Genomic DNA, 22,534 nt, shown 5'->3' with positions numbered 1-22,534 from the left:
GGCTGTAGTTTGCAAAAGCTGCAGACCAGAGAAGCTTCACCCTTCAGACCAAAAAGAAAAATCTCCTCTGGAGCCTGAATTGTTCGGCAAAAAAGATAAACGTATAAGCCAGTCCCAGATCTTAGAGCACCTCAATGGGATATGTGAATCATTTTCTGTAGATAATAAGGAACCCTTAAAAGAATAAGCCATTCTTGTTACAGCTTTCGAATGGCGATGGCTTTTGCCTGCAATCTCTGTATGTTTATGGCAAAATCATTATTTTGAGATGAATTATCTGGATAACTGTCAGAGAGGAACTGCAGGCTGCGTTTCACCACTGATGCTCTTTGCTTTACGCATGTGTTGCACGTATTCCCACCAGTTGGTGGTAAACTTTTGCATTTTTCAAGCCTCTCAGAGGACCGACCCACTTTTTGTGCAGTGTCAGAAGCTCAAGAGAGAAGCCAGAAGAAAAAGACACAGTAGCCTGTAGCCTTCGGTGCACATCTGCAAAGAATGCGTGCCTATTGCCACTATTGCATTTTGCCCGGGGTTTTATTCATTCATCTTCTAAGCCAGACTTCTGCCAAGTCCCCTCACTTGTCTGTAGAACATTTTCGTACTGGCTAATGTTTTTCCATCTTACCTAGCCAAAGTTGTTCATATTCTCCCTGAGTGACAGAGCAAACAAAAGCTGGTCAAAAGCAAACAAATAGGGTCTTCTGATCATTGAACCACTTTTGAATCTTTCATTGACAAAATCTCCACAGTGAAGAACACCTGCAGTAGGTATCAAGCATAAATGCTTCTTCATCAATGGTTGCTTGCATCGAAAAGGGCTCGGAAAGATAGGACCCCAACTGTTCCCTCAGAAAAGCGTTTGTGTTTCAGCTCATCTGGGATTGGAGAGCCCATTTCTTTCTGATGTGTGTCACTTGGAGGCCTCCAACCTGCAAACATCGGGATAGCTGCTTCCCTGCAAAATTAGGCAGCTGCAGGTTGACTCCAGTCTGTGTCTCCCAAGCCAGAATGTGGGACGATGCAATTGAATAAGTGTTGGATGCTTTCTGCAGAGCATAATTCTACACGATGACTCCTACAGACATACATACACACTGAGAGAGACCAAGAGAGGATAATGTGGAATAAAAATGCCACAATCTCATGGCCTCAACACCAAACTGGTGCTGATCCAATTCTTCCCGAAATGAAATGTGATGTTTCTGAATTCCTTCTGGCTGCCACTGAAAGCCCCCGCTTTTCCTGGTGACTGCGGGAGGCTGCAATGTGGTGGGGGTGGGGCATGGAGTGCTGGGCGCTAAGCTCCCTCCTGGCTTCACATAAAGGAAGCAAAATCAAAATCCAAGCCTGAAAAAAAAAAAAAAAAAGAAAACTAAATTTAATTGGCTAGGAAACAGGATTCCTGGGGCCTCTGCTTTCCCAGCTTCCAGAGAAGGATTTAGGCTGGGACACTTCCCCGCCCTCAGGACAAAAAGAGAGGAAAAAAAAAAAAGGATTAAATTCGGGTTGGGTCTGGCTAGTACAAATTGCATGCAGAGTATACAGTTGCTTTGCATATTGCATGTGCTTTCATGGAGAGGGAAAACGGGGGAAGAGGGAGGGCAGGGACACTAAACAGGGGAAAAAATGAAAAAAACAACTTGCTGTTTTCATATGGTCGGATAGAACTGTTTTGTCTCTGTAACTGTGCAGAATGTCAATGGTAGGCACCGTGTCGTGACAAGATTTTTTTTTTTAAGTTAAGCTAAGCTCACACCCGCGCTGTAGCCCCCCGAGGTACTGCAGCTTTAATTGTGTTCAGTATGATCTACAGAACAATATGTCTTGATAAATCTGAATGGCAACCCAGCGCATGGCTCCCCTTGGCATTGCTGCAAAGCCAGGCCTCGCTTTAGTGAACCCGTTCAGGAATGTGGGTTAATTCGACGACCCTTTTTACCCCCACAGCTCTGTTTTTGTGAGGTTGGCAGAAACTGACACGTTTTCTTTTGCTTAATTAAGTTGTTCAGTAGAAGGCTGGTCAAACAGTTGCATCTACGTGGGGAGTCTGGAGATGCACAGAAAGCCGTGGGCGTTTCCAACATAAAAAGGGGGATTCTGTTATTGTTTGGGTGTAGACGGGTCATTTTTTCAAAGTTACTGCTGCCTGAGTGACCACAACCCTGTGCGCAGCCCTGAAAGGACATTAAAGCTGCTTAAATACAACTACCTTGGGTTTATTTTTTAAAAGAGAGAGAGAGAGGGAAAGAACAAGCAGGAGAGAAATGAAGCAGTCTCGTTTATGTAGCATTTTATTTCTTTCCGGACTTTTTTTTTTTAAGGCAAAGAGTGGGCTTATTTACATAAGAGATGCCCATACATTATGAATTACAGCTAGTATGATCAAACTCTCTTTCCAATCAGTAAAACAAAACTGGTATCATACCCATAGAAATTGCACTGGCCTTCTGAACAGAGGAGAGGGATCTAATCACCCTTACGCCAGACACCGGGGTTAGGAAAATGTCTAAAATCCCCGTTGATGAAATTCCCGCTTTCGTTCCTTGCTGATGTTATGACAGCCACACACAGTATCAGTCTCATGGATTCTCAAAGGAACTGAGGGCCTGATTGGAGGCCTCCTCCATCATGTCTCTGTCCCTTTTTGAAGCCTCCTATATTTCTAATTCAAATCACCTTTATCATTGACATGCAGATCCCCCTGGATTTTCTGTGGCTATTTGGTCCCAGCAAGAGTTTTTCTTGTTGCACATACTGTGTGATATATTTAAGAGGAGGCATGTGGAGGCACTGGCACCTGGGCTTTGGGGTCCTAGTGCTAACAATGAATGGCCTTGGTCTACTGTATGCCCTGAGTTGTTCCCATTGATGCCACTGTACCTCAGTTTATCCATAACAGAGATGCTCAGTGTGGGTACTTAGCAGGCACCTAATATATACATTACTGAGTTTAAGCTGGCCTCTTTCTCCCTCTGCAATAAAGCAATAATTGGAAAACTCACTGATTCCACAGCATCTGGCACCATCACTGCGCTGATAATCAACACCATGATTTTCAGCAGTTATGAAGCCCAGGAGCCCATTGGTGAAGCATCAGGCTTGCAGAGCTGCTCAAGGGATGTTTGTACATACCTGGTCTTGCAGAGAGCCATTATGCCTGATTGGAAGCCAGGCACTCCAATTTTCCACCAAGTCCCAGAACAGCAGTTTTTGGAAAGCCTAAAGATCAGCCTCTTCCTTCTCCAGAGAGAAAAGACTGCATGGTCAAACATTTCAAGAGACTTCACCATGACTTTTCACTTCTCTTAATATACAAGAAAGAGTAGGCAATTATTTGATTGATGTTAGTTGCATGAATGGCAAAATGATTCTTAGGCCAAAGAACAATCCATTTTGGAGTATAAATGACTTGGATCAGCAGTCTACACTGATATCAGCTGTTTTTTTTTTTTAAACAACAACAAAAAAAACAAAACAGGGTCTCACGATGTCACCCAGGCTGGAGTGCAATGGCATGATCATGGCTCACTGCAGCCTCGATCTCCTGGACGCAAGCCATCCTCCCACCTCAGCCTCCTTAGTAGCTGGGATTACTACAAGCATTCACCCCCTTACCTGGCTAATTTTTTTTTTACTTTTTGTAGAGGTGCATTGCCGAGATTGGTCTTGACTCCTACGCTCAATCGATCCTCCCACCTCAGCCTTCCAAAGTGCTGAGATTACAGGCCACCGTGCCCAGCTTGGTTTTTCATTACAAGCAATACCTGCTTACTCCTCATATTTTGCCAGAGTTGATTATGGATTTATACTCAAGACACCAAGCTCCTATGTTTAGGTTGTGTATATTCAGGTTCCAAAAAATACACAAGAATTTGCCTAGATTTCAAGGTGCTTCCAACCTCTGCGTAGAGAGGATAGGGAGATTTTGAAGGCCTGTTTTGCACAACCATTCCCAAATGACTTATTACTCTGCAGAACCAAAGCCTGGTTGCACCAAAAAAAACTGCAGAATGCTTCCCCTGGTTCTAGTGGTCGATGTTTAAGGACCACACAGGACACTGGTCTGCAGTGTCCCTATCTTACTTCTCCCTCATTGATGGCTCGAGGAAGACCCCAAAATCTGGGTCTGGTCCACTGATCTTCACAGTCTTAGAGCCACGATACTTAGGTCACCTGCCTTACTTTTAGGTCACCTGCCTTACTGCAAAAAGGTCAAACTCAAAACTATGCACAAGTCTCACATACAACTTTTAAACCACAGCCGACTGGCTGGTCTTAGCACCTTTTAAAGAGAGAAGTTGTGGGAAGCGAGTGAAGGCCTGAGCAGATGGGAGCCGAGATGGCCGGGCGGCGAGTGGCTGCCGGAGTCATGCCACCTGGCCATCTTCCCACAGTCTGGAGGGGGTGTGTGTGGCTGGCAGTTCCATTCCCGCTTGAGGTGGCGGGCCCTCTCCCCCTTTCCAATTCCCTGACAGCCCCGGCAGATTTTCCTTTGGCTTTTGAAAATCCAGGACATATTATTCCTCAAAGTTGCCAAGTTCCAGCTGCTAGAGAGAGCTGGCCTTTCGCTCTGTTGCCCCACCATCAAGCCTACATCTTTACACCCAGGGAAACAGAAGGCCTTCCTCCATGCGGGCAAGCCCACAAGAGTTCGGATGCTGCCGCTCGGGTCCTGCAGACAGAGGGGAGGATTCACAAGGGCTGGCCAGGAGCCATCCCACTAGCCCTGGCACTTGCAGCTCCACATGGAGCTCTGCGGCTCTTCAGGACAAAGAGGAGTGTTTTTATCAGCCCAACGTTCTGCTGACAAATGCATAATAAACTGACAGAAAGCGACCAAGCAGCATTTCAAAACCCCCAGTTACAGGGGAGGCCAAGCCTGAGTGGCGATGGTCACTTTCTGCAGGTGTTCGGCCAGTGTCCCTGCATTTGCATGCATTTGCATATACTGTCAAACAGTTGGCTGACAGAAAGTCTGAGGAGGTCTGGACACAGCCCAAACCTGTCAGTGGCTTTCTCCTTGCCAGTCAAGGTTGGCTCTGGCTGCAATTAAGGCAGGAAACGAATACTTCTGACATTGCAATATACCCAGCCACAGCTGGGCGAAGTTAAATGGAAAAGGGGGCTTTATTTAGAGAGACAAGATGCATGCTGGAAAAAAAAGATGGGGAAGGCCAAGAGTGGTTAAATGCTCAGAAAGTGACACTCTACACTCATTCTGCAAAAGGAAACAAATATTTTTTAGTCCTTCCAGGTTGCTGTGCTGTGGTGTTATTTGTTGTTGTTGTTGTTGTTGTTGCTTGGGGTGAGTGAGCAGATTTCCCTACTGAGTGAGGCCAATTCAGCATGCGAGAGGAGCTTGCCAGACACGACACCTTTTATCTTCAGAGTATCATCTCAGGAAGCAGGGAGGAAGCGCATCTCCAAACTGCATTTCCGTGACACACGTGCTACCCCATAAGGCCCCACTGTTCCGTTCAGTGTTGGCAAATAGGTAGCCATGGCTGGGAGTGGGTGAGAAAATTGGAGGGGGCCGAGCACAAGCGTCATGTTGTCCCCCCACCGCCCTGCACAAGGGTTACAGCTCATATTAGCATATGGATTGCCATGGGAAAGAAACAAAATCAGAGCCTTCACTACTGTAAGAGTGAATGGCCTCAAGAGATGGAGGGGGCGGGGAAGGAAGAAAGCCGGAGAGAAAGGTTGCTGTTGTTCTTGTTGTTTTTAAGAACACATGAGATTTATATTTTTGGAGGCCTGTGTCCTTCTGAGATGTTGTTTTACAGATTCTTTAAGCGAGACCTAACAATTTATTAAATACTTCATCTCTAAACAGTGGTGGGCACTAGAGTTTCATGAGCAGCAAACAATAGATTCTGTTTATTCACCAACAATACAGACACTGTTTAGCTCCGGACTGCAAGTGGCTGAGCCATCTGGCTCATATCTCCACAGTAAAACATTGTCCGTGACACAAAAAATGACTACATCCCCAGGACAAACTAGTGTGACCTCTAAATAAAGCCTTCCTCTGAAGCTATGATATCACACTGCACAGGGGACACCAGCACAATTGAATCTGGTCACCAAAAGTCCAAGTGAGATAGGACTATGTAAATGGAATTTTATAGGAGACTTTTTGTCCTCCGGGGCAAACCATCCAGATCCGTCCACAGCACTGAAACATCTTTTTCATTCACCCCTGGGACAACAGTGTGGTTCTATTTGGCGATTGGCAGTCCTCTTTCTCCCGCGCCCTACCCAGGAAGCACACGTCCGTGTTCCCGAGGCAGCACCTGCAGCCTTTGCTTCCAGCAACTTTTCACTGATGCGGGCCCCACCTGCACCAGCCTTTTTGCTGATATTTCTGAAACAAGCGGCCCTTTCTCCTCCCTGCCAGGGAGAAGGCCCAAGTTTGCCAGCTTCTTCACAAATAGCCAAACAAGTCACTCTCAGCCTTGCGCCACCTGAATGCCCGCTTCACGAGGCAAACAAGTATACACACACACACACACACACACAGACATACACACACAGACACACACACACTCCAGCACCCTGTCCAAGAAAGGGGCCATTTCAATGGAAGAAGTGTCATTCTCCGGAAAAGACCCAATTCAGTCTCTACCACCAAGGCATTTGTGTGGCTGTTTGGTGGGAAAATTTCATTACAGAAATTGAGACATGATGAAGAACAGACCAAAAAGCTGGCTCGGCTTAAGCCTTCCACCTGTTCCAATTCCTGTTTGCTTTGTTTTTTCAGAGTGAGAAACCCTGACCCACCCCTATGCATAAAACAGTTTGCACACACGATGCTTCATAAAATAAGATCTCTCAGTGATTTCCCCGTGCAAGCAGGTATTGGACCATTTTGCAGCCGGAGCCACCTGAGATATGACACACTCAGCACCTTGTTGGAGATGGACAGGGGAGGGTGAATTCCTCTGTGAACTTCTGCCATCCCCGTCACCTCACACAAACTACTTAACTGCTCAGCACCCATCCTCAGATGTAAAAAACGGATAACATTTCCTTCTTCACAGGAACTAAATTTGGAAAATAGGTGAGAAATGCTTACCATAATGCCTTATATATAGTGAGGGTTTAATAAATGGAAGCTCTTACAATAATGATAACAGATAATGGTAACATTGTTTCTATGACTCCTGGAATTTCAGTGGGAAAACAGCTTCTAGGATACTAGTCACTCATTTAAATAAACATTGACCCTTGATAATAGTAACGTTTATTGACCGGGCACAGTGGCTTATGCTTGTAATCCCAGCACTTAGGGAGGCCGAGGCGGGTGGAACACTTGAGGTCAAGAGTTCAAGACCAGCCTGGCCAACATGGTGAAACCCTATCTCTACTAAAAATACAAAAATTAGCCAGGTTTGGTAATGTAATCCCAGCTACTCAGGAGACTGAGGCGGGAGAATCGCTTGAACCCGGGAGATGGAGGTTGCAGTGAGCTGAGATTGAGCCACTATACTCCAGCCTGGGTGTCACAGTGAGATTCTGTCTTTAAAAAAAAAAAAAAAAAAAAAAAGTAACATTTATTATCATCATTACATCATTACCATCTATCATTCACCCTTGCCAAATTATTTGGCAAAGTTGGATTAGAAACTGCACTGCTAGTGGGCTTATCCTCTTCCTATTTCTGAGGTAGAGCTTTCTTCAGGAAGCATGAAAATGGCCAAAATTTTATATTGTTATTTCTGTAGCAGTCATAGTCATTTGTTTTAAAGAATGAGAATGCACAGTTGCTGTATCTTAAGTATAAAGTCATAGGGATGACTTGATATCTTAAAATGATTTCTTTCCTTTTGCTTCAGTTCCAATTAATCCCAAGATTTTAATTGCTTGCAGTTTATTTAGGAGTAATCTTTGCATTTACAGCTGGTGAGTTTCTAAAAATGAAGCTGTTTGGTTGAAATTATGAAAGTTGATTTTTCCCGGTTAGTTGAGAGAACACAAACTGGATGCAGAGCCTAGGAAACAATCTTTGTAAAAATGTCACAAATGCCAGCTGGGTGTGGTGGCTCACACCTGTAATCCCAGCACTTTGGGAGGCCGAGGCAGACAGATCACTTGAGGTCAGGAGTTCGAGACCAGCCTGGCCAACATGGTGAAACCCCGTCTCTACTAAAAATACAAAAATTAGCCAGATATGGTGGTGCATGCCTGTAATCCCAGCTACTTGGGAGGCTGAGGCAGGAGAATCGCTTGTACCCAGGAGGTGAAGGTTGCAGTGAGCCAAGATCGTGCCACTGCACTCCAGCATGGGTGACAGAACGAGATTCTGTCTCAAAAAAAAATATTTTTTAATCACAAATGCCATATTTAACCAAATGTAAACTGAGTTATGGGCCCTTGGCAGTCCAAACTTTGTGATAGGTATGTAAATCAATTTAACAGGACATGACGATATGGTTCAGTTACCATCTATAGAACTCCTCCAGACATTTTCAGTAGAAATTTAAAATTCCAGAATATCAAAGCTAGCGGAAATTTCCATATGGAAAACCTTCTAGACTTTATATCTTTGGAAGAATGCAAAATATTCACTGTTTACTCACAGATCTCCACCTCTGTTTTGTTAGATTGTTTCATTTTGGTTTTGCCTTAATACTTACATGTGGAAGCTGTTGCACACATTGTATTATTTCCATGAATCCTGGTTAATTTCAGCAGGAAAACTGCTCCCAGGGTGACAGTCAACCATGCCAACAAATGCTGTCCTGGGAATCTGGGACCTATGAGAAGTGCAGCCAAGGACATACACAAATCCAATTAAACTTCGAAATACACATTTCGGATGGGAGGGCAAGGTCAAATCCTCTCATATATTGTTGGTGGAAATGCAGTTTAAAATAACCTTTGTGGAGAGTAATTTGATAGTCTCTAACAACATGTAAAATGTTTACACCCTCTGATCCAGGAATTCTACTTCTAGGACCATATTCTACTGAGCTATTCCTTCAAAGTGTGCAAGAACATATGTACAAGGGGGTTGATTATAATATTATTTGCAAAAATGAAACATGATGATAACCTAAGTGCCCATCAATAGAGCACTGTTTGAATAACTTACAGTGCGTCAGTTAAAAAGAATGATGGGGAGCCATATGTATAACATGCCCTGTAACTACATCTATATCTATATGTCTTTACATAAAATTATCTAGAAGAGGCTGGGCACAGTGGCTCACACCTATAATCACAGCACTTTGGGAGGCCAAGGTGGTCGGATCATTGGAGCCCAGGAGTTCCAGACCAGCCTGGGCAACAATGGTGAAACCCTGTCTCTAAAAATATACAAAAATTAGCCAGGCATAGTGGAGCATGCCTGTAGTCCCAGATACTTGGGAGGCTGAGGTGGGAGGATCACCTGAGCCCAGGAGGTCGAGGCTGGAGAGGCCATGATTGTGCCACTGCACTCTAGCCTGGGCAACGGAGTGAGAACCTGTGTCAAAAAAATAAAAATAGAATTATCTAGAAGAATGCATGCAACGCCATCCAGAAGATGAAAAGAGGAGGATTTCGTTTTTACAGAATGCCCTTTCATGGTATTTGCATTTTTTAAAATCAAAATGTCATAATCCTTTTGGACTTTAAAGTACCATGGGTACCACAAATAAAAAAATACATTTCCCAGTCACTGTTCATTGTAAGGCTGCTGATATTCCTTGGCATAGGGGACATGAACTTTACAAGGGAGAAGGAAAGAAGAGCTGGCCAGCAAAACTTCCTGGATGCCCGCTGTGAGAACGGGTTGACGCCAAAGGTTGAGGGAGTTATGGCCAAAGAGAAAAACTAATCCCTTCCCCTAAGAGACTTACCATGGCATAAGAAGTCTGTAGCTAAAGTAAATACAATATGGAAGTGCTGAGTGATTTGACTTACCCCATCTGTGGGGTTTTAATTGTTTGTGATTTGTTGGTTCTGCAACAATACAAGCCATCTAATGTAGTGCTCAAGAGCTGAGCTCTGGGGTTCCACTATGGCCAGCTCTATACTTACTGGCTGGGGAACTTTGCTACTTAGTATCTCTGAGCTTCATTTCTTCTCTGTAAAATACTCGGATTATCTACCTCACAGGGCTGATATAAAACACTTAACACAGAGCCTGGTGTCTACTGCACACTAGGCACTATGAATCTAGCTATTGTTTTGTTATTGTTGCTATAATAATATTTATATTATTATTATTCTACAACTAATTTATGTATCCACTGCCCTTCACGCAGAAGGGACAGCACGGTGTAGTCTGTATTTCTGAGGATTCAGGGATCCACACAGGTAGGCTCGCGTTTTGAGTTACCCCTGCAACAGGAGGGTTTGCGCTTCAGCAGCCACACTTTCGGCCCACACCCCTGATCTGCATTTTCAACACGGCAGACTGGGGTAGGGATCTATGGCCATGGAACAAAGGCAGGTTCACTTGTAAATGCTGAGGCAGAAACAGGCAGTTGTTTAAACAAGACGGCATTAAATCTACAAAAAAAAAAGAAAAAATTCCCGCCATGCCCAGAGCCAGCTCCCAGGTGACCCTGGCCCATGGGATGGCGTCTCCTGCCAAGGACACAGGGCTCCCCTCCCTGGGGCAGTTTGTGGCAAAGCTAGAGCTGGTTTCAGAGATACCCCTGCCTCTCCCACTGCCTTCACCTGATAGTGTTTCTGTTTCTTCCTGGGCTCCTCCTCCATCCTTCTGGCTCCATTCCGGCAATTTGCACATGGCCCTCATGGGCCACCGTACCCTGCACCCTACATGTCCTTTTCGCAGTATCACCTGCCTTCACTTGAGCGATTCACTCCTCCAATTCCAATCCCCACAAGAAGAATTTAGAGGGTCCCACTCATCTTTTCAAGTTAGGAAAACCAGTCAAAAATTATCAGCAGGTGGTATAGACAGTGGCCATTTAAGCCTATTGTGGGCCGGTGGGTGGACAGGCTGTGACTGACACCTCTAGCAACCAATGAGACTGAGGAAAGAGACTCTTCTGCCTTCCAATTGGTCAGCCCTGGCTTTTAAAGCCCCTGAGCTGACCAGACGCTGTCCTGCCACCTCACAGGTGCAGAGGGACCCGGGGGCCAGTGGAATGTTTGGCTCTGTTTTCTGTGACTAAAATATAATTGTATTTGTGATCTAGAAAGCACATGACTTTTTCCCCATAGCTATTTTATTATCAGCTGTAAGTCATACCAATGATGACCCAAGTCATTATTGTACGTTTATCTTGTTTTCATTACTAATACCAATGCTTTACCTGCATATAGTCTCTTACTTTTGATAAACTACTTTCACACATGCTAATTTGGATAATATATGAAATGAAGCTTATCTTACTCTCTCCTTTCCATAGAGAAAGAGAATGAAGCTCAGAGAGGTTCAGTAATTTGCCCAAGGTCACACAGCTAGAAAAGTGAGACCGGGATTAGAATCCAGCTTTTTGTACTCTTAAGTCAACCCTCCTTCCATGTTTTTCAACGTTTTATGCGGTATTCAGAAAAATATTTCCCAAATAAATGAGATCTCACTTTCCCCTCTCTCTCGTGTTTCCCATTTTGGAAACCTTTACAGTTTAAGGATCAAGATAGTAGATAAAGCTTTTTAAAACATAAACTTTCCACAAGTGCAGAAGTAAAATTTCTTAATAAATAGGAAAAGATTGAGGACAGATATATGAATGCACTGATGAAACAATAACTTATAAGATGGGCCTGGCAGGAAGTAAAAGCGTCCCACACAAATTCTCGCTGTTGAAGGAATGCCCCGTCATTACAGCAGAGGGGGTCATAGACACAGGCTTTATGCCTCGTGCTGAATGTCTAACCGTACGCAGAGTTAGTGACCCATGGACAGAGCCTCTCACCCCTCCCCAGCCTCTGTGCAATGGAGACGGCTGTATCTGCTCTTCTCTGGCCTCTGAGCAGAGAGGAGTGACCCAAAAGGATAGGCTGGCTCTGGACTCTGTCCTCCTCTGGGGTATCAGAACTAGGTGGAAACCCTCATGCATCTTGAATGGGGTGGCTCTGGGGACACGCTGGGCCCACATCCTCGCTTCTGGCCACATGTTTATGGTTCTGAAACTTATCACTGGGTGGCAGTTTGCCAGAAAATAGGGAAAATGGGATCATGGGGTTCCCACCATGCCCAGAGTCAGCTCCCAGGTGACCCTGGCCCTGTGAACAAAGTTCACACCAAAACAAGGAAGAGCTTTCCTGCCCCACCTCTCTTCTCATATTTGGGGACAGTCGGGTGGGGAGAAACTTTCTTACCACATGTGGCCTGTGTACTCTGGTCTGGTGGGATAGCAAGATCTTGCTGTGCACAGATCAGGCCCCAAGTGTCCTCCTTCTCTCCACCCAGCCACTGACAAATATAGCTCTTCCTTTGTTTTGACTTGTGAACAAAGTTCTTAGATGCCTTAAAGGGGAAAGAGATTTTTCTTATTCAAAATGACCCAGAAGCCATTCAAGGCAAACAACTCACCCAAGGGCAAGCAAGCAACTGCTGACAGAGGCCAGGTCAACTAGAACCAGGCCCCCGGGCAGTGGTTGCAAAGTCCAGTACCCTGAGGAAGCTGCCATTGAAGGAGTCACTCATCCCAAATGATGTCGGCATTGACCAATGAAAACAAAAGCTGAGGTAGAGAAACTGTCAGAGGGGCCTCCGCTTTCCAAGCCTGGGTACCAACACTCTGAGTCCTCACTGGATCTTCTTCTGAAGACCGACTCCTGCAGGGAGACTCTCGGTGAGTAAAAAATATATAAACAAATACAAACAGGTCAGTGAGCCCACCAATTACATCATATCCGATGGGATAAAGCCAGTGTGCCAGGGCTGGCCATGGGCTCAAAAATGTGTGCATGAGAATTAATGTGGAATCATGCCGGGCACAGTGGCTCAGGCCTGTAATCCCAGCACTTTGGGAGGCCGAAGTGGGTGGATCACTTGAAGCCAGGAGTTCGAGACCAGCCTGGCCTACATGGGGAAACCCCGTCTCTACTACAAATACAAAAATTAGCCAGGCATGGTGGTGGTGCAGGCCTATTAATCCCAGCTACTCGGGAGGCTGAGGCAGGAGAACTGCTTGAACCCAGGAGGCAGAGGTTGCAGTAAGCTGAGATTGGACCACTGCACTCCACCCTGGGCAACAGAATGAGACTCTGTTTCATAAAAAAAAAAAAAAAAAAAAAGAATGTGAAATCCACACATGTTGAATCAGAAAAATTTTCTACTGCCCCACCTTCCTTTAGCAAAGGAGGACAGGACAATGAAGAATCTATTGGCAAAGCAGGGAAAACAGGCTACATCGCTTGCCCAGCCCCTGGAATTCTGAGAAGGTGCTTCTCCTGTGATAGTGGTCACTGATATGGTAAGAGGCTGAGAGTCCCTGGCCAAAACTCTGAAAGGGGTGGCATGTTTCTGCAGAAACCCAGCAGAGGGGCAGGTACCCCCAATGCGCCCTCCTTCCTTGTAGCAAGCAGGGTCCCCAGCTGGAAGAGCTGCCTGTTTGGGGCAGGCTTTCTAAATATTAAAATGTCAGTGGCTGGGTGGAGGGCAGGAGGACACCCGGGACCTGACCTGTGCACAGCAGGACCTTGCTACCCCACCAGACCGGAGTACACAGGCTGCACGTGGTAAGGTTTCTCCCCACCCAACTGGCCCCGAATATGAGAGGAGAGGTGGGGCAGGAAAGCTCTTCCTTGTTTTGCTGGCAGGTGAGTGTCCGTGGTCAGGAGCTATGGAGACTCATGCCGTGGACTGCGAAGTCACCCAGCCATCTGGCTCAAGCTCTATGACCTGAAGAGCTTGTTCCCCCAGAACCAGCAGCACAGACCACAGGGGGCTCGCATTATGTTAGCAAATGAAGAAATGCTTTCACAGGAATAGGCAAATTGTCATCTATTTTAAAGATTTACTTCTAACATAGAAACACAATGAAAATCCAGCTGTATTATCCACAGAACAACTATAGGGCTTACAAAAAAAAAAAAAAAAAAACCTCTTTAATCGTGCATGTCAGTGTGGCCTGGCACGTAAGCTCAGTGCAAGCTGTGAACCATGTTTCTAGAGACCTCATGCCCAGCTGCGCTCCGGCAGAGTACCTAAAGTCTAGGTGTGAGGTCTGGGGGAAGTAAGGGCCAAGCAATCCCTCTCCTGACCCTCTATATTGGATCTGATGTTTCTTCCACGAACTGGGAAGTTCAAGTTCCCCAGAATCTGATTTTGGATAAGGGGAAGCAGGAACAACTCTACTTTTATATAAAGCTGGACATTTGTCTAAAATTGCTTCCTTGTTGCTGTGCCACTTGGGGCACAGAACCAAGTCAGATGAGGCTTCATTTTGGCATCAACACCCCACATCCATCTCATTCAGCCAAGGTCTCTCTGTCCTCCGGTTCCCAGTTCGGTCCCTGGGAAGAAACTGAATTGTCCTCTCTTCCAAGTGTGGCCCGTGCACTCCATGCCACAGGATCCCCTTGAAGGCTCCCCTGCCGCCCCACACCCACCCCATCTGGAAATTACCAAGTCCTTATGGACTTTGCTCTTTATTCATTCACAAAGAATGTAAGATTCCATTTTTTTAAGAACTGAATAGAAATCCCCAGCATCACCATATCAGGGCGTCTGTTCCACGCCAACTCAGTAATTGCCCCGTTTCTAGTGCTTTTTTATTTTTTCTCCACCAAAACCAACTTAAGCTGATTACCGCCATCTCAAACAACCTCCTTGGGCTCCAGATATATCCATTTAATATGGCCAAGACAAGCAGCCAACTGCCGTTTTCAAAAGAAGATCTGACAGATTCTATTCACTTTCAAAGTAGCTCTCCACGGCTGGAATAATTATCTTTCATTTCCCCCATTCTGACACCTTTCAATGATTTGTTGACATCTGAAGAGTTATGGGCAATCTTAGAAGAGGCAGCTGGACTTTCCACCCCCAAAGATATAAGCACAGAAAGGATTCCCATACAGCATCTGAAATAACTCTGTTCTTTGCAAATGGATATCCAAATCTGCATGTTAATAGGGATACTTTTATCTTTAAATATAACCTCAAAAAAAGAAGGGGGGACAGTATTCATTTAACTTGTTCACCGCCGACTCAAGAAAATGCACCTTTCCCTCAAAACCAGGGTTCCCTCCCTTGACCCAGAAAAACCAGAAAAATGCAGATATGCTGAGTTTTCAAACATCTCATGTTTGCTGCAGGCCTCAGTCGAGGGAGAACCGCAGGAGAAACCCGAGCAAATGGCAAGAGGCCTCCACTGTTTCATCTGCTGCCAATGAGGTTTTAAGTGAGCATCACTGGAATAATGTCTATTAATAATTTGCACTTCTATAGCCCTTTCTTGAGGGTGTCTCTAAGTACCCTCCCATGAACACAGACCTTGCTTGCAGGGAAAGAGCTCGACACAGGAATGAACCTCTGGCCTTTGGGCACAGTGCCGCCCAGCTCCTGTCTTAGCACAGAGGCACTTTGTCTTTAAAACTCCAGCAAAAGGGGGCCTGGGAGAGGTTTGTTTGTTTTGTTTTTGTGTTTGTTTTTGTTTTTTTAGGATATATGATATATATATATGTATACATTATGCAATTACAAATATAGGTCCTATCACACACAGGATAAATATGGACCGCAATATTTTCAGATTCTTTTCTTTCTCTATTTTTTTTTATCTCTCTCCTTCCCCCTCAACACACAAAATTTGAGGACTTTCGTTAACTATTTTAGTCTATCAAACCAAGTGCCTGGTAGATTTCAGTATGGGGGAGCAGTGACAGTGGCCGCAAGAAAGGATCAGATGCAGCCACGATCGTTGTCAAGAGATAAATAAACACGAAATAGTGAAGGAAAATGGGACAAACACGCAGTCGTTTGCAGCCTGGACCAATCACAGTGATGCTTCTTGTGGCAGCCTGGAGCCCTCTGCACTGTCCGGGAGGGAGAGCGGCCAGGCAGGCAAAGGAGAAAAGACTGCTGTGGGGATCGGTTGCTGTTCCCAGAGTGCATAGGAGAGTGAGGCTGCTGGGGTTGAAGCCACTTGTTTGAGTTTTCCAGCTCTAATCAGATCGTCCCCCAAAGAGGGAAGTCTCTAAGGAACCAGGAACACAGACCACATCTGCTGGTCACTTCTTTTCCCCCTCAGATCTTCCAGCCACAGTCTCTCAATCAACAGCGCCCCTTACTGGCCAGAGGGTTGCAAACCCAGAGGGTACTGGGGCTTCTCAGATAACCGCTGGCAACCTGGAAATGGACATATCTGTATCATCTCCAGTTACAGAATTTTGAACACACTGTCGAGAGCAGCTCTTGCAATCCCAACTCGTCTCATGGCCATCCCTCTGTATTGAACTTGGTCTTGGCGAAGTCAGGTCTCTCTGTGGGAGTTTTATCATCAGGGGAGCTGCTTCTCCCAAGAGACCAATAACCACCAATACTGTGTATGATCTTAGCAGATCCAAAGCGTCAAGAAGCCTTCAAGATCAGACATTGCGACGGGAGAATCCTGTTCCCTGTAAACAGGATGAGTTTGGATTCTAAGTGGCTGAAGTCACAGAGTGGTCATTAAAATAACAAAGAGGCACTGGCCTTTTTCAAACACCTTTCTGGATTTCTCCAAAGAAACCCTCCTGATGAGAGTACACAGGGTTCATTATCAATCATCTTGGCTCAGCTGATGACAGGAGTGAAGCCAAGGCTGGCACGGGCAGCGACAGAGCAGGCGAGCAGAGCTGACCTGGGTTATTTTAGGTGAGGGGATTGGCGCAGAGGGAGACAGAGAGGTGGAGGGAGTTTATTTTGGTTGAGGCACTTTATTTTGCTTTCTTGCTGGTGAGGATTCATTTCCCCTGGGTAATTTAAAGTTTGTAAGAACCTTGGAATTCCTTGGAGAGAAAGCACCATTGCAAATAAAGAGGCCACAGCACTAGTGATGGTGGAGAAAGTGGCCAAGGCCGTATCTTTAGATGCTTGGGTTTTCAGTTGGGTAGGGTTTTTTGGCACATTTGGGAAGTTGCTTCTCATATGCCCAAATCTAGTCTGGGAGCCCGCATGTGTTTTTGTGTCTAACATGTATTGTTCTCAGCACCGTGCTATGATTTTTCATGTGTTTATTCATTTAATTCTCACAACAATCAAAATGCATTAATTCATTCATTCTGAATCAATGTGTCTAATCAAGAGAATTTTACAAGGCGCACCTTCTCTCCCTTGGAAAATACGGGTTAGCCTAGCAGATTGCTCAGGGTCAGGCTTCTTAATCCCTTTCAATGCCATTGTCAATGTATTGAACCCTATTCAGGAATCAGCCACGACTTTCCGTGCCTGCTCCATCAAGTCTCATTTCCTCTGCCTTGCTCAGAAAACCTTTTATAACCCTCTTTATAATGCTCCCACTTCCTCTTCTTCCAGCTGCACCTCTACTTCTCCAAACAGATGTAGAATCCCCATAGCAGTGGGTTGAGTGTCCTGGGTGAGGTGGGAGCTATCGTTTATAATTAGTGTTGCTATTGCCTAGTAAGACACATTGCACCCCACAGAACATACACATTGCCTTTTCTTCAACCTTGGGGGACATACCGAGTCTTCACCATACACAGAGGCTGCAGGTAGACAGAGATCTCTCAGTGGCTTTTCTAGGCAACTTGTTCCTGCTACCCCAGTAGGTATGGACATAACCTCAGCTCTAGACTCTCGGGGAGCACCGTCTGAGAAGAAGAGACAACTTTACCCTGTTACAAAAGGTAATGTGAGAAGAAGAGACAACTTTACCCTGTTATAAAAACATGTCTGACACTTGGAAATAAAGCAAGGGAGGACTGCCCTTCAGTGCCAGCCTGGAGCACTCAGGGTCTTCACATTCTCCAGGGGATGTGCCTTTGCTTGACCCATTATTGGGCCCAGATTCTGATGTCACATGTTAACTTGTAGATTTTTACAAAATATTTTCCCTTTTTATTTTTTCTTTTTTCTTTTTTATTTATTTATTTTATTATTATTATCCTTTTTTTTTTTTTTTTTTGAGATGGAGTCTCACTCTGTCACCTGGGCTGGAGTGCAGTGGCGTGATCTCAGCTCACTGCAAGCTCTGCCTCCCAGGTTCAAGAGATTCTCCTGCCTCAGCCTCCTGAGTAGCTGGGACTACAGGCACATCCCACCATGCCCAGCTAATTTTGTATTTTTAGTAGAGATGGGATTTCACCATGTTGGCCAGGATGGTCTCGATCACTTGACCTCATGATCCGCCCATCTCGGCCTCCCAAAGTGCTGGGGTTACAGGTGTGAGCCACCGTGCCCAGCCTCCCTTTTGATTTTTAAATAACTTAAAAATTTTTGAAATGCTGCAAGAGTAATGCAAAGACCTGTTTCTCCTAATTCACTAGAGTAATAAGTTGCTGACATGATGCCCATCACCCTAAAAATACTTTAGTGTGTACCTCCTATGATTGTGAAAGTTACCCACTTTCGTGATCTGAATACAACCATCAAAATGAGGAAATTAACATTGGTACATACTATCATCTCATTCTCAAATGCCATCCACACTTCTCTAGTTGTTTCAATCATGCTAAACTTTTACAGGCAAGGCGCCCAATCCAGGGTTGCTCATCACACACCCCATCTCTTTAGTCTCCTTCAATCTAGAACAGTTTCTGTCTCTCATGACCTTGACACTTTTGACAATTATAGGCCAATTATTTCGTAGATGTTCCTTTAGTGTAGGTTTTTCAGGTGATGCCTTATTATGAGGGTCAGGGATGTCTTTGGCAGAAACATCACCATAGAGGTGATGCTGGGCTCATCTTGTATCTGGCCAAGTGGCACACGATTTTAATTTACCCCAGTCCTGGTGACTTACCTGTAAATGAAAAAATGAAGGTGATGTTTTCCATGTGCCTCCACTGTAAAGTTACTTTTTTTCCCTTTGTAATGTACAAGGATTTTGTGGGGAGGTACTTGAGACTTTGCAAATATCCCATTCCTCATCAGACTTCACTCACTATTTTTAACATCCATGAGTGTTTCTCGGTTGGATGATTACGATGGTTGCCAATGAATGATTTTCTAATTCCATCACTTTCCCTACATTAATTAGTTGGAATTAGTAACTTTTTTGTAGAGATGGGGTCTCACTATGTTGCCCAGCCTGGTCTCAAACTCCTGGGCTCAGGCAACCCTTCCACCTCAGCTTCCCAAAGTGTTGGGATTCATTTGTGAGCCACTGTGCCCCGCCATATTAGTTGGAATTCTGCTGTAAGAACAAGCTTTTACTTTTTCTGCTTATACATTCATCTGTTTGTTTATATTGGTAGGAACTCAAGCATACTTATTTTACTTATCAGGTGATACTCTGCTCCTATCGTTATTCATTTTTATGCCCCAGTTGTCCCAGGTCTGGCCAGTAGGAGCTTCTTCACTCTGGCTTCTGGGTTCTCTAGACATGTGCCTATAATTCTTTGAGCCCTTCTTTACTTCCTGGCACAAAACGTTCTAGCTTCATCTTGTACTTTCCCTGACTCCTCACCCAGCCTTGGAATTGGCCATTTCTCCAAGGAGTTTGGGTTCCTTTAAGTGGAGACTTTAGGAACCAAGATCCGAGCACTGATGTATTGTCTGCTCCTGGGCAGCACTGTTCCCAGGCCCTCCCAGTGAACGGAGCTAGGCTACATTTATACACGACTTTACACTGACACTTCCAATTCCAGTCCAACACCAAAGGGCTTATTCTAGGATTTTTCCTTTCCACATGTGTAACTCCCGCCTTCATCGACGAGAAACCCGGTTCCCTCATCGGCCTTAATATACATGATGTTCATAAGGTCCAGAAACAGTTAAATATATATAATATCATTAAAGCCATCTCTAGTCTGTAAAATAATAATCAGAGTATTGTTTTCTATGCATTCAGACTCTACAAACACCCCGTATTGGTTATTGGACCTGTCCTTCAGTGTGTAGACATTGCCACCGTGGAACCCCTCACAGCCTGCACAGGCACTCTCGCAGCCCCTGCCACGCCACATCCTCCTAATCCTACTCCCTGGGAGTATCACACTGCCAAGATGACTCCCTTCTGGCTTCGCTCGAATTCACTCCTGGGCTAAAAGAGAGCCTGGATTCTCCTTCCTCACCACGGATTGCACGACTAGATGTCCCAGCTGTTAACAGAGCCTTCATAAGGTCTGGAGTTCAGCAGGAAAGTCCAGGTGAAATAGGCTTGTCTTGCCTCGTATCCTTGTCACTCCTGTTGTTCTTTTTGTCCCTCTCAGTTTAGTAGCTGGACCAGTTTCCATCAGCACACCATTGTTCCGGTTGCCCCCTCTCCTGGAACACACTCCCTACCTTCTCTGCACCCTTGGGGCACAGTTCAGCCCCGTGCTTTCCACAAAACCTGGTCTGGTCCCACGATCCCTCTCAGGACTTCTCTCTTGTTCCCTGCCATCGTCCTCTGGATGCTCCATCTAACCCTTGCTTATATGCTGTCACTTACTGTTCTCTGCATCAAAGTAATACTGTAGCAGACTCTGTAACTATTTCACAAGGGCGCGAGGACACGACTGCTTTACAGCCCCTCAGCATCCAATCAGAATCTCGACTGCTTTACAGCCCCCCAGCATCCAATCAGAATCTCGACTGCTTTACAGCCAGCCCCTTAGCATCCAATCAGAATCCTGACTGCTTTGCAGCCCCTCAGCATCCAATCAGAATCTCGACTGCTTTACAGCCCCTTAGCATCCAATTAGAATCCTGACTGCTTTACAGCCCCTTAGCATCCAATCAGAATCTCGACTGCTTTACAGCCCCTTAGCATCCAATCAGAAGCTCGTCTCCTCCATACTCATTAGAAGGGCTACAATAAGAAACAAAACAAAACAACCAGAAAATAACAAGTGTTGGTGAGGAGAGGGAGAAACTGGAACCCCTGGGCACCATAGGTGAGAATGTAAAATGGTATAGCTGCTAGGGAAAGCAGTATGGCAGTTTCTTAAATAATTGAAAATGAAAATACCATATAATTCAACAATTTCATTTCTGGGTAAATACCCAAGAGAATGGAAAGCAAGGATTTGAAGAGATATTTGCACACCCATGTTCATAGCGGCACTATTCACAATAGCCAAAAAGGTGGCAGTAACCCAAGTGTCTATCAAAACAAAATGTAGGCCGGGTGCTGATTACCTGAGGTCAGGAGTTTGAGACCACCCTGGTCAACATGGTGAAACCCTGTCTCTACTAAAAATACAAAAATTAGCCAGGTGGGGTGGCTCACGCCTGTAGTCCCAGCTACTTGGGAGGCTGAGGTACGAGAGTTGTTTTAACCTTGGAGGTGGAAGTTGCAGTGAGCTGACACAGTACCACTGCACTCCAGCCTGGGCAACAGAGTAAGACTCCGTGTCAAAAAAAAAAAAAAAAAAAAAAAAACTGTAGCATAGATATACGTTTAAAGGAAGAAAATTCCGATACATACAACAACATGGATGAACCTTGAGGGCATTATGCTAAGTGAAATAAGCCAGACAAAAAAGTACAAATACTATATGATTCCACTTACATCAGGTATCTAGATGAGTCGAATTCCTAGACAGAAAGTAGAATGGTGATTGCCAGGGTTTGAAGAGAGCAGGCAGTGGAGAATTATTGTTTAATGAGTACACAGTTTCAGTTTTACAAGAACAGAAGAGTTTTGTACGGCTGGATGGTGGTGATGGTTGCACAGCAACGTGAATGTTTGTTTGTTTGTTTGTTTGTTTGTTTGTCTCACTCTGTCTCCCAGGCTGGAGTGCAGTGGCACAATCTCGGCTCACTGCAACCTCCACCTCCCTGGTTCAAGCGATTCTCCTGCCTCAGTGTCCTGAGTAGTTGGGATTACAGGCATGCACCACCATGCCCAGCTAATTTTTGTTTCAGTAGAGACAGGGTTTCGCCATGTGGGTCAGGCTGGTCTCGAGATCCTGACCTCAGGTGATCCACCTGCCTCAGCCTCGCAAAATGCTGGGATTACAGGCGTGAGCCACCGTGCCCAGCTGTGAATGTTCTTAATGCCACTAAACTACACACTTAAAAAATGGTTAAGATGGTAAATTTGGCTGGGCGTGGTGACTCACGTCTGTAATCCCAGCACTTTGGGAAGCCAAGGCAGGTGGATCACAAGGTCAGGAGATGGAGACCATCCTGGCCAACATGGTGAAACCTCGTCTCTACTAAAAATACAAAAATTAGCTGGGTGTGGTGGTGTGCGCCTGTAATCCCAGGAGGCTGAGGCAGGAGAATCACTTGAACTAGGGAGTCAGAGGTTGCAGTGAGCCGAGATTGTGCCACTGCACTCCAGCCTGGGCAACAGAGTAAGACTCGGTCTCAAATAAAAAAAAATAAAAAATAAATGGTAAATTTTATGTTACATATATTTTATCATAATTTTTTAAAAATCAAAAAGCTTGTCCTCTCATCTGCAAGATGGGGAGGTGACGGTTGTGAAAACCAGATGACGTGAAATGCATAAAACACTAAGTACAA

At 45.2% G+C, this 22,534-nt stretch overlaps 1 long non-coding RNA gene across 1 annotated transcript; it reads right to left on the bottom strand.

The window, feature by feature from the left end:
- Positions 1 to 316: 316 nt before the first annotated feature.
- On the bottom strand, positions 317 to 12,377 carry LOC119621492 (uncharacterized). Its single transcript, XR_005238067.2, has 3 exons — positions 12,289 to 12,377; positions 3,006 to 3,243; positions 317 to 1,350 (listed from the first exon to the last, which is right to left on the bottom strand). It is a non-coding gene; the product is annotated as an uncharacterized lncRNA (long non-coding RNA).
- Between the last annotated feature and the right edge of the window lie 10,157 nt (positions 12,378 to 22,534).

The sequence above is a fragment of the Chlorocebus sabaeus genome, chromosome 2 (assembly GCF_047675955.1).
Source record: "Chlorocebus sabaeus isolate Y175 chromosome 2, mChlSab1.0.hap1, whole genome shotgun sequence".
Taxonomy (NCBI): domain Eukaryota; kingdom Metazoa; phylum Chordata; class Mammalia; order Primates; family Cercopithecidae; genus Chlorocebus; species Chlorocebus sabaeus.
Note: the sequence above shows the minus strand (reverse complement) of the source record. Positions and strands in the feature narration are given on the sequence as shown.